This window comes from Trachypithecus francoisi, unplaced genomic scaffold (assembly GCF_009764315.1).
Source record: "Trachypithecus francoisi isolate TF-2019V2 unplaced genomic scaffold, Tfra_2.0 Lachesis_group21, whole genome shotgun sequence".
Classification (NCBI taxonomy): Eukaryota; Metazoa; Chordata; class Mammalia; order Primates; family Cercopithecidae; genus Trachypithecus; species Trachypithecus francoisi.
Window position 1 is genome coordinate 37,752,474 of NW_022681467.1, and position 15,738 is coordinate 37,768,211.

The 15,738-nt window shown below is 44.4% G+C and overlaps 1 protein-coding gene across 6 annotated transcripts in view; it reads right to left on the reverse strand.

Annotated features, from left to right (window-relative positions):
* The window catches only part of LOC117068784 (receptor-type tyrosine-protein phosphatase T), a 123,413-nt gene that overhangs the window by 80,166 nt on the left and 27,509 nt on the right, over positions 1-15,738 (reverse strand). The window lies entirely within an intron of this gene.

Here is a 15,738-nt window from a genome sequence, read left to right on the forward strand (position 1 = left end):
TCATACACTCAACAGATACTTATTGAGCCCCTAACATGGGCTGGGCACTGTTTTAGGTACTAGGGATAGAGAGAAACAGACAAGTTCCCCTTGAGCTTCCAGTCAACTAGGAAATGTAGCAAATGAAAAAGTAAATGTGTAATTTTAGATATGAAAAATGCTATGATGAAAAGAAAGCAGGATAAAGGGATAGTGATGAGGAATGAGAATTATTGCAGATTATACACTCTGGGAGGGCTTCTCCAAGAAGGTAACATTTAAGTTACAGTAGTCCTCACTTATCCTTGGAGGATTTGTTCCTACACCCCCCAGTGGGGACTCCTGAAACCATGGATATTACCGAACCCTATATATACTATGTTTTTTCTTATACATACATACTTGTGATAAAGTTCAATTTATAAATTAGGCATAGCAAGAGATTAAGAACAGCAATAGAATGACAACAATATACTATAAGTTATGTAAATGCAGTCTTTCTCTCTCTCTCTAAATATCTTAATTTTTTTTACTGCAATTGACCTTGGGTAACTGAAACCATGAAAAGCAAAACTGCAGATAAGGGGAACTTCATTCATGATAGATACTGTAATTCCTTAATATGAAAGAACCAGTCACACCAAGAAAAGTAGAAAGTGCTTTTCAGGCAGAGGGAACAACAGGTGCAAAGATGGTCAGGCAGCAACCAAATGACCATATTCAAGGACTGGAGTGATGTGAAGAGGGGAGAATTAGTAATGGTAGTATCTAGAGTGGATGGGGGAGTCCAGATTATATAAAGCATTGCTATTACTGGTTAATTAATTGGGCATTATTCTAAGTATGATGAAAAATCATCAGAGGGTTTTGGGCAGGGGAATCATCTGATCTGATTCATGTATTACAAAGTACAATCTGGCTCATGTATGGAACACAGGCTCTGGGAGGGCCATGGAGGAAGCAGGGAGATCTGCTAGAAAGTTGTGGCAGTACTCCAGGCAACACATGATGGTACCTTGGACTCTTAGACAAGGGTGGTGGTGGTGGACATGTGAGAAGTGATTATTTGCAGGATGTGCAGTTGAATATTGTTGACTTGGGTTGCTCAGAAGCAGACTCAGAGATAAGAAGTCAGGCACAAGTAGTTTGTTTGGGAGGCAATCCCAGGGAGTTTGGGTGGGAGAATGGGGAAGTGGTACAATCAAGGGAATGAAGTCAATATAGGGCCCATCAATGAGCAGGTTACCACTGTGGGCAACTGGGGCTTAATCCAGTGGGCACATCTCATGCCTCACAGCTATCCCACCATGGGGGTGGTGCAAAGTTGGGGTAGTTATTGATGAGTTCTCATCCAGTATTGGTTGAGGACAACTCTTGGAAACTCCCCAGCACTTCTTCCATGCTCTATGGGCAGAGTGTGCATATTCTTCTGTCTTGAAGAAGCCCTCAGGCAAAAAGTCACAGGTGCTTACAGGAGGAAACCATCAGGTGGGCATACATGGGAACAGTGAGTGTAGAGTGGATGTGTGCAGGGCACCAACACATCTGCCACAGATGCCGACTGTGAAGGAAAGAGAGGAATGAAGGCTGACCCTTAGATCGTTGAAGAACTGAGTGGAGAGAGATGTTATTTATTGAGATGGAGAAGCCTGGGTTAGAAACAGGATTGGGGAGGTAAGAATTAAGTGTTGTATTTTGGGTAAAGTGCTTAGAAGAGTGCCTAGCATTGAATACTGCATACTTTAAAAAAAAATGTTCAAAATAACAAATAATGGCAGCCACATTTGAGATGCCTATTAGACATCCAAGCTGATGTTGAATAGGCAGTTGGACACAGACACCCAGAGCTTAGGGGTAGGGAGGAGATAGAAGTCATCAGTCAGTTTAAGAGGATGGCAACCACCGATAAGACAGACAAGTCAACAAACATGAGACAATTTGCAAGAGTTACGAGTCAAGTGGTATGGAAATACAGGGAAGGGTACAGTCAGTTATTTCATAGAGAGGGAGGACGGGCAGTTAAGGGCGTGGAAACAGCTATAGAAAAGCTGTAGAAGCATGATGATCAGACCGTGTTTTGATTACTGTCTCTACCCTACCTTTAGTAGTATAGGCTGAACATCCTGCTCATGCCCTTGCATTGCTTCTGAGACTGAATTTGTAACACCTTCAGTCTACACAGCTCTCTGTCAGCAGTGCAGGAGAACCCACCATTCATCTTAATACACCAGCCTTGCCTTTGCCCATCTATTCCTTACTAGGTCCATCCTAAGCAAGGAAGAACCTGTAACCAGGTTGATCCGAAATTCAGCCCCTCAATAAGCCCTGTTTTATTGGCAGATTCTGAACAGGCCAGGGCTCACGCACGGTTCCACCTGTCTTGCATCTGGTCTGTCAAGTGTTAAATCAACCTGAGTGAGTCTTTTCCTAGAGTGGGAGTTGCAATGCTTTTTCTGTAATGGGCAAACTAGAAAGCAGTTTGGGCTTTGTGAGTTGTGTAGACTCTGTTGCAACAACTCAAACTCATACTCGACTCTACTGTTGTAGAGTGAAAACAGTCACAGATAAAAAGCAAACAAATGGCCATGGCTGTGTTCCAATACATCTCTATTTACAAAAATAGGCACTGGGACCGGGTGCAGTGGCTCATGCCTGTAATCCCAGCACTTTGGGAGGCTGAGGCGGGCAGATCACAAGGTCAGCAGTTGAAGACCAGCTTGCCAATATGGTGAAACCTCATCTGTACTAAAAATACAAAAATTAGCTGGGCATGGTGACACATGCCTGTAGTCCCAGCTACTCAGGAAGCTGAGGCAAAAGAATTGCTTGAACCCAGGAGGTGGAGGTTGTAGTGAGCCAAGATCACCCCACTGCACTCCAGCCTGGGCAACAGTGAGACTTTGTCTCAATAAATAATTAGATAGATAGATAGATAGATAGGTGTTGGGCTAGATTTAGCCTATGGCTATAGCTTGCTGACTTTTCTTATAGAAGCATGACTATGATCCTCATCCATGCAGTGGTTGAGTAGGTGGAATTCGTGCTCATTCTGCTACCTAGCAACTTCAGATTCATTAGAGGGTACAGGAAGGAGTTCTTTGCCTGGACTTCTCAGGCTGAGCCATATTCTACAACTTAGCCTTTCTTAGGTTTTAGATTGTGGTAATAAAGTGCCTTCCTAGCTATTAATGGGTCATAATTTTGTTCTTTCTATGTCTAATGTCCTTAGACAAACATCCTAGAAGAGAATCAAAACAGGTGCTAGGCTTTGGGCATCAATCTCTGACCTAAATCTGGGTAGGGCAAAAATGTTATAAGGATAGGTAAGTGCTCATTTTACAAATGTGGGGCTTATGTCTCACTTTTCTCCCTTGTTCTTTCTCCTTCTTTTTCTGTTTCTCTTCTTGCTCCTCATTCTACCAAACCTTGCATCCATCCTGCCACCAATTTAGGCCATCTCTAGGTGGAAGATGCTTTTAGGTACTGCAGGTAACTCTTAGAACTCAGATTCCAGCCCTAGCCTCCTCCTCTATCCCAGCCAGGTAGCTCCAGCTCCTCCAGGCAACTTTCCAGGTCTGTTCTCTGTATGTGAAGGGAGGTTCCTGCTTTCAGTGTTAGCACTGGATTTCTGGATGTCGAAGATGATCTATTGAGGGTGGATTTTGTACCTGAAACCCTCTGTGATAAAAGCCAATTGTTCATCCAAATATGTCCCCCTGAAAGTGAGGTGAAGCCAAAAGCAGGACAGCATGACTGTTTTCATACTGATTTTTTGAAAAAAGAATTGTGTTGAGTACTTGCCATGTGCCAGGGTTTGGGTTACCATTATCTTAAGGTCTCTTTATGACTGCACATTAGAATCACCTGGGGAGGCTTTACGACTCCCAAAGGCAAGGTCCTCCCCAAGACCAATGAAGTCAGACTCTCTGGGGTGGGGCACGGGCACTGGTAGTGTTTAAAGCTCCCCAGCTAATGCTGCTATGCAGCCATAATTTTTGCAAATAGTGACTTTAAAATACTTCCCTACGAGTCTCCTCATTGGTTTCTTTTGTTTTGGGTTTGTCCCTTCCAATTCATTCTCCACTGTAGTCAGAGAGATCTTTCTAAAATGTGAATAGGACCCAGTGACTCCTCTTGCCATTGCCTTCAGGATACATTTCAAACTCTTTAGTGCAACTTCCTTAACGACTTCACCCCAAATGCCCCTGCAGCCTCAATTCTTGTCCTTATATCTATATTGCCAGTTATAAGGTATTTAAACTTTATAAGACTTTTCACATGCTCTTCCCTTTGCCTGAAATTCCCTTCCACCCGAGTCCATCTGACAAACTCCTACATATCCTTCAAAACTCAGTGCAGGCATCTTCTTTGTGGAATCTTCTCTGTTCACTCTCCCTCACCCCACTGCATCCCCAGGTAAAGCCAGTTACTTCTATTATTAGATGGACTTCTTTGCATCTCATAATTTAACTGTTTCTCAACTTGGCCCTGGGCTTCTCCAGGGAAAGGGCAGCATCTTTGTGACGACTGTGTCTCCAGAACGTGATGCTGGCTCTATACTTCAGATGTGCTTGAAAGACCTCTTTAGGATGAATGAATGAGTGAAATAATTAGTGAATGAGGTGGCTTCTGTGCTTTCAGAGGGCAAATATCCTGGGATCTTAGAGGTGTCGGTGACCTTGAAAATGGCCTAGTTGAGTTCCCATCCACAATGCCTTCCAAGCAGCTGAGAAGCAGATCCATAGCATCTATCACTTGGATACCCTCCATGACAGATAGCTCACCACTTCTCCAACTTTTGGCCTCACTTTCGGACAGACTCGCCAGAGTTTTTTCTTTACTCAGTCTCACTGTATTTTGCCTATGCCATCTCATGGGGCCCCAGAGAGTAAATGTGTGCCCTTTCTCTGTCCTGTGACATCCTGCAGAGATTTGATGAAAGTCTCTTCTGTTCACTCCCAGAATCCTTGAATGGCAGTTTGGGGTCCTCTCACCATCAACAAACACCATGCCTTCCAGGAGACACCCCAGCATGCACCTATCCCTCGACAATCCTAAACCAAACAGAACAGTTGTGATAAGTGAGTGGCACTTTGTGGGGAACCACACAGGCCCTGTCATGGTCCTGGGAGCCTCTGTCTCCCTTAGTGGAGGCTGAAGGGGACTGAGTGGGCCTGGAGGCTGTGACGATGTTGACAGAAGCAGAGGAGGGATGCCTAATAGAGCCGCTGGGATGGAGTGGTAATGACCCCGTAATTGGCAGACTTTGATCACACATCCATTTCCCTTTTTGGGGAGCTACAATCTAATAAGGGCTAATCTCTTGAAGGAAAAAAAAATATGAGGGGGAAAAGTATGAAAGAGAGACTCATCTCCATCTTCAAAGTGAGCAAGCCGAGGGCATTATTTTTCCATTAGTGGCTAGTTACAGTAGATTGACCAGGGAATGGTGGCAGTCATTAGGTGCTAATCACATTCTTTTGAAACCAAAATTGCCATCTCATTATATTCATCCATTATCAATCTCCGCTTTCCTTTTCTCATTCTCTTCTCCTGAGAGTGCTGAGCCCTATTTTTACATTTCTCTCTGCGTGTGAAAATGTTTCCTACTCTTCAACAGTGTTGCTTTTCCAAGGCAGTCTTTTTTTGTTGTTGTTGTTCAAAAAATGTATTTGGGGATGTCCTTGTCCCTGGAGAGCTGCGCCATGGTATTTATAGAATCCTCAAAAGTCAGATTTGGAAGGGTCTTTTGAGAAAATTATTGACTCATTTTATAGATCAGCAAAGTGAGGTCTCGAGACAGGAAATGACTTGCCCAAGAATATACACTGAGTCTGTCCCCACTCCTTCCCTTGGTCACTTCCTTCCTTCCCCAGAGACCATCTGGATGCCAGGTGCTGGGATAAACAGGGACCGGGGCAAGGGACTACATAGGGTGGTGTGGGCAAAACTCTGAAAAGGGGAGATATGAGAGGGAGAAAAGCAGCCCCTGAATTCTGGGAGCTGACCTGGCACAGGTGGGCCTTGGTGTTCTCCTGCTGAACATGGACAATTTCACGGAAGACCAACCACAGGCAAGGCCGCTCTGAGGCCACGATGAAACAAGACAAAAACAAGTTGTATCTGGACGCAGACAAAAATATGAACATTCTCCAAGCCAAAAAAAAAAAAAAAAGACCAAACACCTCCCTATTCTGCTTAATATAAGTGACTACCGATTCTTTGCCAATTACAGCTCTAGCCTCTATCTGATCTTCCCTTCTTTTAGGTAAGATGTATTAAGATACCTAATCATACCACTTCCCAATGTGTCCAACCTAAAACAAAGCCTCACCTCCTTAGGCACTCTTTCAAATCAGCGAACACAGCCCACATTCTGAGTCCTTTATAACATCCTTTTCCTGAAATGTCCCACAGGAATGCGCACTTCCAGGTATGCATGTACCTCACTGCAACAAGTGATAAACCCAACTCCAGAAGGTATGTCCCTGCTGATCTCTGGCCAATACATTTCAGCTAAAAACTAAAGGATAAGCAGGTACCAGCTTTGGCAAGAGCTGGGGAAAGAAGGTTCCATTCAGAGGGAACAGCAAGTGCAGAGGCCCTGGGACGGAATAAATTATTTGTGTTCTAGAATTTGAAGGGAGGCTCTCCAGAGCAGAGAGAATAAGAGGAGGATGACAAATAATGTGGATTTGGCTTGGGGTTGGAGCAGGGTGTTCAATCAAGGTCTTGTGGACCAACGACAAGAACGTTGAGTTTTATTATAATTAAATGGGAATGTTTTGGAATTTCTTTTTTTTTTTTTTTTGAGATGGAGTTTCACTCTTGTTGCCCAGGCTGGAGTACAATGGCACGATCTCGGCTCATCGCAGCCTCCGCCTTCTGGGTTCAAGTGATTCTCCTGCCTCAGCCTCCCGAGTTAGCTGCGATTACAGTCCTGTGCCACCACATCCGGCTAATTTTTGTATATAGTAGAGGCAGGGTTTCTCCATGTTGGTCAGGCTGGTCTTGAACTCCCGACCTCAGGTGATCTGCCCGCTTTGGCCTCCCAAAGTGCTGGGATTACAGGCGTGAGCCACCACGCCCGGCCCAGACACTTTGAGGGGGAGGCTGAGCCAGTGCCAGCATTATGATAAATGGCAGACAGTGCTTGTCACTGGAATCTTCTTTATCCTTGATGATAGGCTTTATAGATTTTAGAATAAAATTATCATCTGATACCTGCCCCATACTAACTCTCCCTGTGATTGCAACCCACCCTCCTATCCATAGAGCTGAGTCCATGGGAGGCTCAGACCACATGACCACAAGTCACAGACTTCTTGTGTTTTGCTGTGCTGACTTAGTCCATAGGACTATGAAACCTACCTTAATGTCCCATTTAGTACATTAATTATCTGCTAGAACTGAGAATGATCCCTGATGCCTGTGTGGCTGATTTTTTCTTCTACCTGGCTCTACTGAGCCAAACCAATAGAAGCTTGCCATCCTTCTTGAGATACTCTTCTTTGCATCTAAGGCTTTTTGAATTATGCCTAAAATAGTAAGATGTCAAAACACAAAGCTTCCTAAGGCTGAGGGCGTGCCAGCCCATTTCATTTACCTGTTCACCTCCTATCCTCAGCAGATTCTGCCATTTGCAATGCCCCCCTTCACTCCCCTTCACTTGACTGTATCCCTGGAGATAATTGGATATGTTATGCCCTAGGGTGCAGCAAAACCAGACCCAGGGATCGCTGATGAGGCAGTTCCTGGCTGATGCTCCAGGGCACAGCTGAGGGCTTGCCTCCTCCATGTTCAGTCCAGCCTGCCAGGATTTCCCCACACCCCTGCCCAGCACTGTGCTTTCCTGGTGCAGGGAAGACTCTGGAGAGGTCTTCAGCAAGGAGGCACCATTTTACCTGAGTCTTTCCTTCATTTGTCTTGTCAAGAAATACCCCTTGCACACTGTGTATACAAGTCAGGGAAAAGGCAGAGCTTTGCAAAAGGTGGACAGACTAGAGTGTTTGAATATTTTTACTGCAAATAAGTTCACCATTTTGAGTGTCAATAAACGTTTCTGAAAACAGTCAGTAATACATCCTGCAGGTTATGGGTGGGGAAGGCTTTAACTATACAGAAGTAGCACAAGGTAACTTTTTGGTTGATGAAATTCTCATGTGTCCTGATTGTGTTGGTGTTTATACGACTCTATGCATCAGTTAAAACTCATAAAACTGTACACTCTCCCAAAATTAATTTTATAGTAAATTTTTAAAAATGGAAAATAACACACCCCACAGAATTTTTTGATGATTAGTGACTACCCAAGACAATACCCATAGCACCTGGCACAATGCCTGCTACACAGTAGGTGCTCAGAATCTTCCATCTTCCATATCTTCTATCCCAGTGATATAATATTGAACCTTTTTGGCCCACTTGTGGAAATCATTCTCTTGCCATCTTCAGTCAAAAACATCCAGGATGTTTTTTTAAATTTTACTTTGAGTTCTGGGATACATGTGCAGAACGTGCCGGTTTGTTACATAGGTATACATGTGCCATGGTCGTTTGCTGCACCTATCAACCTGTCATCTAGGTTTTAAGCCCCACATACATTAGATATTTGTCCTAATACTCTCCCTCCTCTTGCCCTCCTCACTAACCCCCGACAGGCCTGGGGTGTCATATTCCCCTCCCTGTGTCCATGTGTTCTCTTCGTTCAGTTCCCACTTATGAGTGAGAACATGCGGTGTTTGGTTTTCTGTTCCTGTGTTAGTTTGCTGAGAATGATGGTTTCCAGCTTCATCCATGTCCCTGCAAAGGACATGAACTCATTCTATGGCTGCATAGTATTCCATGGTATATATGTGCCACATTTTCTTCATCCAGTCTATAACTGATGGGCATTTGGGTTGGTTCCAAGTCTTTGCTATTGTAAAGAGTGCTGCAGTAAACATATGTGTGCGTATGTCTTTATAGTAGAATTATTTATAATGCTTTGGGTATATACCCAGTAATGGGATTGCTGGATCAAATGGTATTTCTGGTTCTAGATCCTTGAGGAATTGCCACACAGTCTTTCACAATGGTAGAAACATCCAGTGTTTGGTTTTTTTTTTCTTACAAGGGCAAAGATGGGAACTCCCTGAAACATCTGTTCTGGTTTGTCTCAGACCAAAGGGATTCCCAGGATGTAGGACTATAAGTTTGAAAACTGGGACCATTTTGGGCAAATTGGAACAAGCTGGTCCCTCTAGGTATAGGTAAAATAGCATTTAGGGAATGGGAATGTTTCATGATCTGTTGGGAGCCTAAGGTCTGGCCTCTATTGTGGTCCACAGGTTCAGTGAACACATTTACTGATGTCGATGGTCAGCTTGTGGGTGACAAGGGAATCACAACTCTGCAGGTTATGCACAATCCAAGAGCATTGCACCTACGGAAGCACCATGCATATGGCAGAAATTTTAGGGTTTCCATATTTATTATGAACATTTTCTGCAAGGTGACAGTCAAATATCTTGAGACAGGTGCACCTTTTGCTATTTCACTCTAAGGTGCTGTAGGAGTTAGTGGTGGCCTTGGCAGAGGCCAAGCTTTCAACAAATTCTACCTTCTGTGCCGAAAAGCACAAGATTTAGGGATTATAAATGTGGACAGAGAAGGCAGAAGAGGATGACTAATGACGTCTACTCAGTGGCATCAGGAGAGCAAATATTATTGCGTACCATGTCACTAAATAGACAGTAATTTATGAGTACTGCTGGTGAAGCTAGGTAGAAAATCAGATTGCAGCAAGATGGGGGTATTTGTCTGTGACAGGAACTTTGATCAAGGCAGAGAGGTTGAGTGCAAGTCTGCATGCAAGTCACAAAGCACTTTTTAAAAGGCCCAATTAAAAGCTACAAGACCTCCTTTAGATGACAAATTCCCTGCCTTCAAGAAGTCTTTAGCTTAATGGGGAATCTCATACGAGGGTACCTCTATTCCTCCGAGCTGTGAGCCTACAATCTTGGGGATTCCCATAACTCACTTCAGGTTACAGACTTCCAGCTGCCTACACGCGTCTCCATGGTCATGCATGAGCTTCTGGGTGGCTGACTCTAGGCCAGCAACTCTCCTCTAAACTTGCAGCCAGCTATGGTGAAGAGGTAGACTGCCAGGGGCCATGATCATAACCTTGGTAACTCTTTTCAAGAAAATTGTGCAAGGGGTATAAGATTCCTATTAAATCTCCCTAACTAGTTTCATTTTATTTCTCCTTTCATAGGCAGGCATCTTTGTTTCTCCTCAAGAAGCTGGCTGCAGCATTTTAATTGTTTCGTTTTTTGCTTTCAAGCTTTGCACATGTAGCTCCCTCTTATACACAACCTTCTCCTCTACCCATCTTCTTCTACTTCTCTCTAACTCAGAGTCTTATCTTTTGTGAAACTTCTGATAGATTTTGGCAACAAGAAGTGACAAAAAGCAAGTGTGTCTCCAAAGCATTTGAACTACAGTTCTGTTACATCATTACATGGTGCGGCAAGACCATGAGCTTTCTTTAAAGTAGTGTCTTTATTTTCTTTATTTAGCTTTCTATCTCCAGTGCCCAAACAGTGTTAGGTGCACAATAAATACTTAATCAGTGTTTCTGGCCACATGAATGTTCATAAAATAGAAGCATATGCTATCAGCCTTTAGAATTTCATGCTAAGCCTGTAGTCAAACATTTCACAGATGAAAATGAGACCCGGAGAGGGAAGAGTCTTGCCCAAGACCACCTAGAGTCTCAGGAGCAGATTGAGAACCAGGTTTTGACTCTTGGTCAAAGGATTTTTCTATAGTACCACCTGAAAATTGCTCACTTGGTTGGGGGAGATCCTGTATTAAATACACAAAACCCCACCATGTGCTCTGTTACAAACAGTATTGTAAGTAGAACAATAAAAATATGCTAAAAGGGAAAGACTGAGTCTCTTCCCTTTTCCCTTAATGGGGAATCTCACACAAGGGTACCTCTATTCCTCCCAGCTGTGAGCCTACAATCTTGGGGATCCCCATAACTCACTTCAGGCTACAGACTTCCAGCTGCCTACACTCGTCTCCATGGTCATACATGAGCTTCTGGGTGGCTGACTCTAGGCCAGCAACTCTTCTCTAAACTTGCAGCCAGCTGCATTGAAGAGGCAGACTGCCAGGGGCCATGATCATAACCTTGGTAACTCTTCCACAATCCTTGGTAACTCTTCCATGATCATAACCTTGGTAATAGTCTCTTCCATGTGAACTCTTTCCTGCTGGAAAACTCCCAAGTTTGAAACCACATGGGTCACTGATGACTTTTGGCCACTCCCTGTAATGGCTTATTGTCTTGTTTTATCAATCTGGGGGTGGAGTGGTGTGAAGCGAGCAGGTGGAGCCCAGGTATTCCTATTTTGGTCATTATGAGTTCCCAGAGTTGAAGAATCCCATGGATTTCCCATTCATGATTTGGGCATGGGCCAGTAATTCCTCATGCCCCTCCCTAGAACCTTGCCCATCTACAAATTGAGGAGCTGAACCAGAACCTTTCTGGGGCTGCCTGTGATGGGATATTCTATCACTCTGTTACCAACTGAGGAGAGCAAACCTTATGGGAGAAGCAGAGGTGTCCTCGGACAGTGCTTAGGGGGCTCTGAGCAGAGAAGGGAGCACCTGGGGTGACCTGAAACTTCCATCTCTATAGTTATACCCCATTCAAAAGCTGCCTGCCTGCCATCACCCCATTACCCACAGATGACTAAGAGCTAGATGGCAATACAGGCCTTCCCCACAAAAGCCATACATATGGAGTGTCCATCTCGAGCTAGAAAATGAACAAATGTTTGCTCTTCATTAGGCTGCATCATATTCCTCACAGCTGTTCCTTGTTGCTTTAAATAGTATTAATGGAGCTGTAATAACCAGATACCTTCTGGTTGCCCTACTGGGCTGGTTCCATTCATTACGACGACAGGCTCTCTTGATTGAACTGGGATTAACGTGCTTCTTCTTTCTCTCCATGACAAAGTCACCTCTTCCTATTCTCCCTCATCTTCCCTAAACCTGCTGCTCGTCTGACTACCATGGCAGGGTTACATGGGACACAGACAACTCGGCTCTCCAGCCCACAACTCTTATCTTTTGCTGTGATGCTTAGGGTTTTGCTGTGTAACAGGGGAAGGTGGGAGAACTGGAGCTGGGGGGAAGCAGGCTGGGGAGGGAGGACGCTGTGGTTCAGAATCACATGCCCTTGACTTTAATAGGAAGGGCATATGGTTCAGAATCACATGCCCATTCATCAGCAGGAGTAGACCTGAGGGTTGGCAGAGCACGCCAGGGGATGGGTCTGTGGGCACAAGCAGGGCACATGCTGGGGACTCCATGGGTTTTCTTAGTGGTTCTCAGCTTTAAAAGTATATTCCCATCAATGGGAGGGCTTAGAAAACACTGAAGTATACATCCCACCCCAAGTGAAACTGATCTGAAATGTGGCCTGAGCATTGGTGTTTTTTTAAAACTTCCCCAGGTAATTCTAATGTGCAACCCAAATTGAAAGCCTCTGACTGAGGCTTGGATCTGTCTGGCAGGTGAAGTTAATTTGCCTTGGGCCTCCTTGAGCTCCTAGGAACCCAAGGCCCTTGGCCAATTGTGGTTTTTAGAACTTGAGACATAACCATGGGAGTGGTAGCCCCAGACAGTGAGGTTCCCATGCGACCATCAGTGGGAGGGAGGCCCAGCTGGCCCGGCTGATTGGTTCTTATTTAGACTCCCAGAATATCAGTGACAGAAGGGTTCTTTGGATCACTTTGACAAACCCCTTTGCTCCCGCTGCATAAATGTGGAAATGGAGGCCCAGAGGAGAGGGACCTGCCTAAGGTCACCTGAATACTTCATAATTGTTATAGGACTTGATTCCAGGCATTTTGACTCTCAATTCAAGATGGTTCACACATTATTTCAAATACTTGAACTTAAAATATATATTGAGAGACTCAAGTTTTCATGCCAATGAGAACAAGCTGATTTTATGGCTCTACATGCAGAGAAAGTGCGTAGGCTTGTCTGGGCTCTGGGCCCAGTCTCCTGGTTTGGGCAGCCCCATATTTTCCTTGAATTACTGTCCCAGACGCCTACCTGCCTCTGTTGTCCCTGCTCTGATCTCTACAAGATCTAAAACGCAAATCTACTTTAAAAAGTCCTGCTCTCTTCTATGGCTCCAGTGGCTTCTTGATTACAACCCAAACTCATTAGCATAACAAATACTCGCCTTTTGCTTCATCTTGGCCCCTGTTGACAATTTCAGCCCCATCTCCCTCCATGCTTCCTCCCAAACTGTTTATGGTTCCCCTCACTCAACCTGCTGTGCAGACTCCGTGCCATAGCTTATGCTAGCCGCTGTGCCTGGAACACCCTTCCCTTCTTTACTTTGGTTCTTCCTACTTCTCAAGCTTTGGGCTTTATGTCTTCCAGAAAGCCACTGGCTGTTGACCTTTAGGCTGGGTTAATGCATCCCACCCCTAAGGATTCTCATAGCTCTGGATATACCTCTATGGTGGCATTTTTTTTGGTCTCTAAGAATAGGCTCTACGTTCCCTAGAAGGCAAGGGCTCTATTTCAGTTCCCAGAGCCTAGTACAGTGTCTGTCCCATGGAAAATGCTCCCATATCTTAAAGTTGAAATTCTGAAAGGCCTGGTCCTAGGTCCTTGTCTTTGTCTATACTCACTTGCTTGGTGACCTCACCCAGTGTGGCTTTAATCATCTCTAGGCCAATAACTCCCAAAAGTTTCTCTCCAGCCCAGGCTTCTTTACCAAATTTCAGCTTCATAGATCCAACTACCTCCTTGCTACATGGCGACACTAATATGTCTAATGGATACTGCAAACTCAATTTAACATGAAACTACTGATTGTTCCAGCTCTGCTTTACTTGAGCGTCCCCACTTCCATTAGAGGCAGCTCTGTCCTACCAGTGGCACAAACAGCAGCCTTGGAGTTACCCTTAATTCCTTTTGTAACATATACCATGTGTTAGGAAATGCTGTTGGCTCCATCTTTTAAATATATTCAGAATCCATCCACAGCTCACCACCTTCTCTGCCATGCCCTGAGTCATTGTTGCCTCTCACCTGAGTTACTGCAATGTCCTCTTAATTGGTCTCCTTGCTTTCACCCTTGCCTTCCTAAGTTCCATTCTCAACACAGTAGCTAGAATGAAGTAAGGACAGATCATTAGCACTTGTCTTCTTAAAGCTCTGCAGTGGCTTTCCATTTTAGTCAGAGTAAAAGTCGAAGTCCTTATAACCGGTTGTAATGCATAGCATGGTCAGGTCCCTCTTTATTTCTCCAGTCGAATCTCCTATTACTTTTATCCCTTGCTCACTCTGCCTCTGTCATCCTGGCCTCTTTGCAACTGCTTGTGCATGCCAGGTATATTACTCTCTGGATCTGGAACACTCTTCCTCCAGATATCTTCCACCATGTCTTTATTCAAGTTTCATCTTCTAATTAAGGACTACCCTTTTATCCTTTTTACTACTGGAACCTCCTTTACTTCATGTCCCTGGAACAAATCTCCCTTCCTTGCTCTGTTCTTTCTTTTTCCATGGTACTTGTGGCAGACTGTATTGTTCTCCAAATATTTTCTTTCTCTTTTCTTTGGAGATGGAGTCTCACTCTGCCCTGAGGCTGGAATATAGTGGCACGATCTCAGCTCACTGCAACCTCTGCTTCCTGGGTTCAAGTGATTCTCCTGCCTCAGCCTCCAGAGTACTTAGGGTTACAGGCACCCACCATCACGCCGGGCTAATTTTTGTATTTATAGTAGAGAAAGGGTTTCACCATGTTGGCCAGGCTGGTCTTGAACTCCTGACCTCGGGCAATCCATCCACCTCAGCCTCCCAAATTGCTGGAATTATAGGCACGAGCCACTGCGCCTGGGCTTTTATTTCCCCCCACAATATTTCTTGCTCTGCATGCTCCTCTAGAATCTGGCAATTGCCCCTCCTCCTCATCAAGGGATAGAGTCAAATTCTCCTCTCCTAGAAAGTAGGGGAGTTTTTACCTGCTTACAACCAATAGTACATGGTAGGAATAATGCAGTGTGATACCCAAGTTTGGGTCACAAAGATGATGCACTTTTCACCTTGTTATCTGGGGAGCTCACCTATGGAGCTCTAAGCCACCATGGAAATCGTCCAGCTATCTCAAGGCTACCATGCTGTGAAGAAGCCCAGGTCACTGAAGAGGCCATGTGTAGGTCTTCCAGTGGACAATCCCAGCTGAAAGCCTGCATCAGTCACTAGTCATGTGAGTGAAGACATATTCAGATGATTCCAGCCCCCAGCCTTGGGGACTTCCTAGCCCAGGCTCTGGATACTGTGTGGAAGAAACAGGTTGTCCCTGTTGTACCCTGCACAGATTCCACAGAATCAATGAATGCAAGAAATTGGTTATGTTGCTAAAATTTGGAGTGATTTGTAACATAGCAAACAGTATTTTTCACTGTCTAACACACTACATTATAAAATTTGCTTATTTTTTAAGCTTATGTTTATTTCCTACTTCCCTTGCTAGAATACAAGCTTCAGGAGGGCAAGAATCTTTGTTTCATTCACTGTTGCATCCCAAATACCTAGAATCGTCCTTGGCAATAATAAATAGTAAATATTTACTGAACAAATTTTAAGTGATTGTTCAACTGAATTGAATTTTGTCTTCTGACGCAGCTTGCTATGGCTGAGATGTCCCTTAGATGTCAGCTTGTCAAA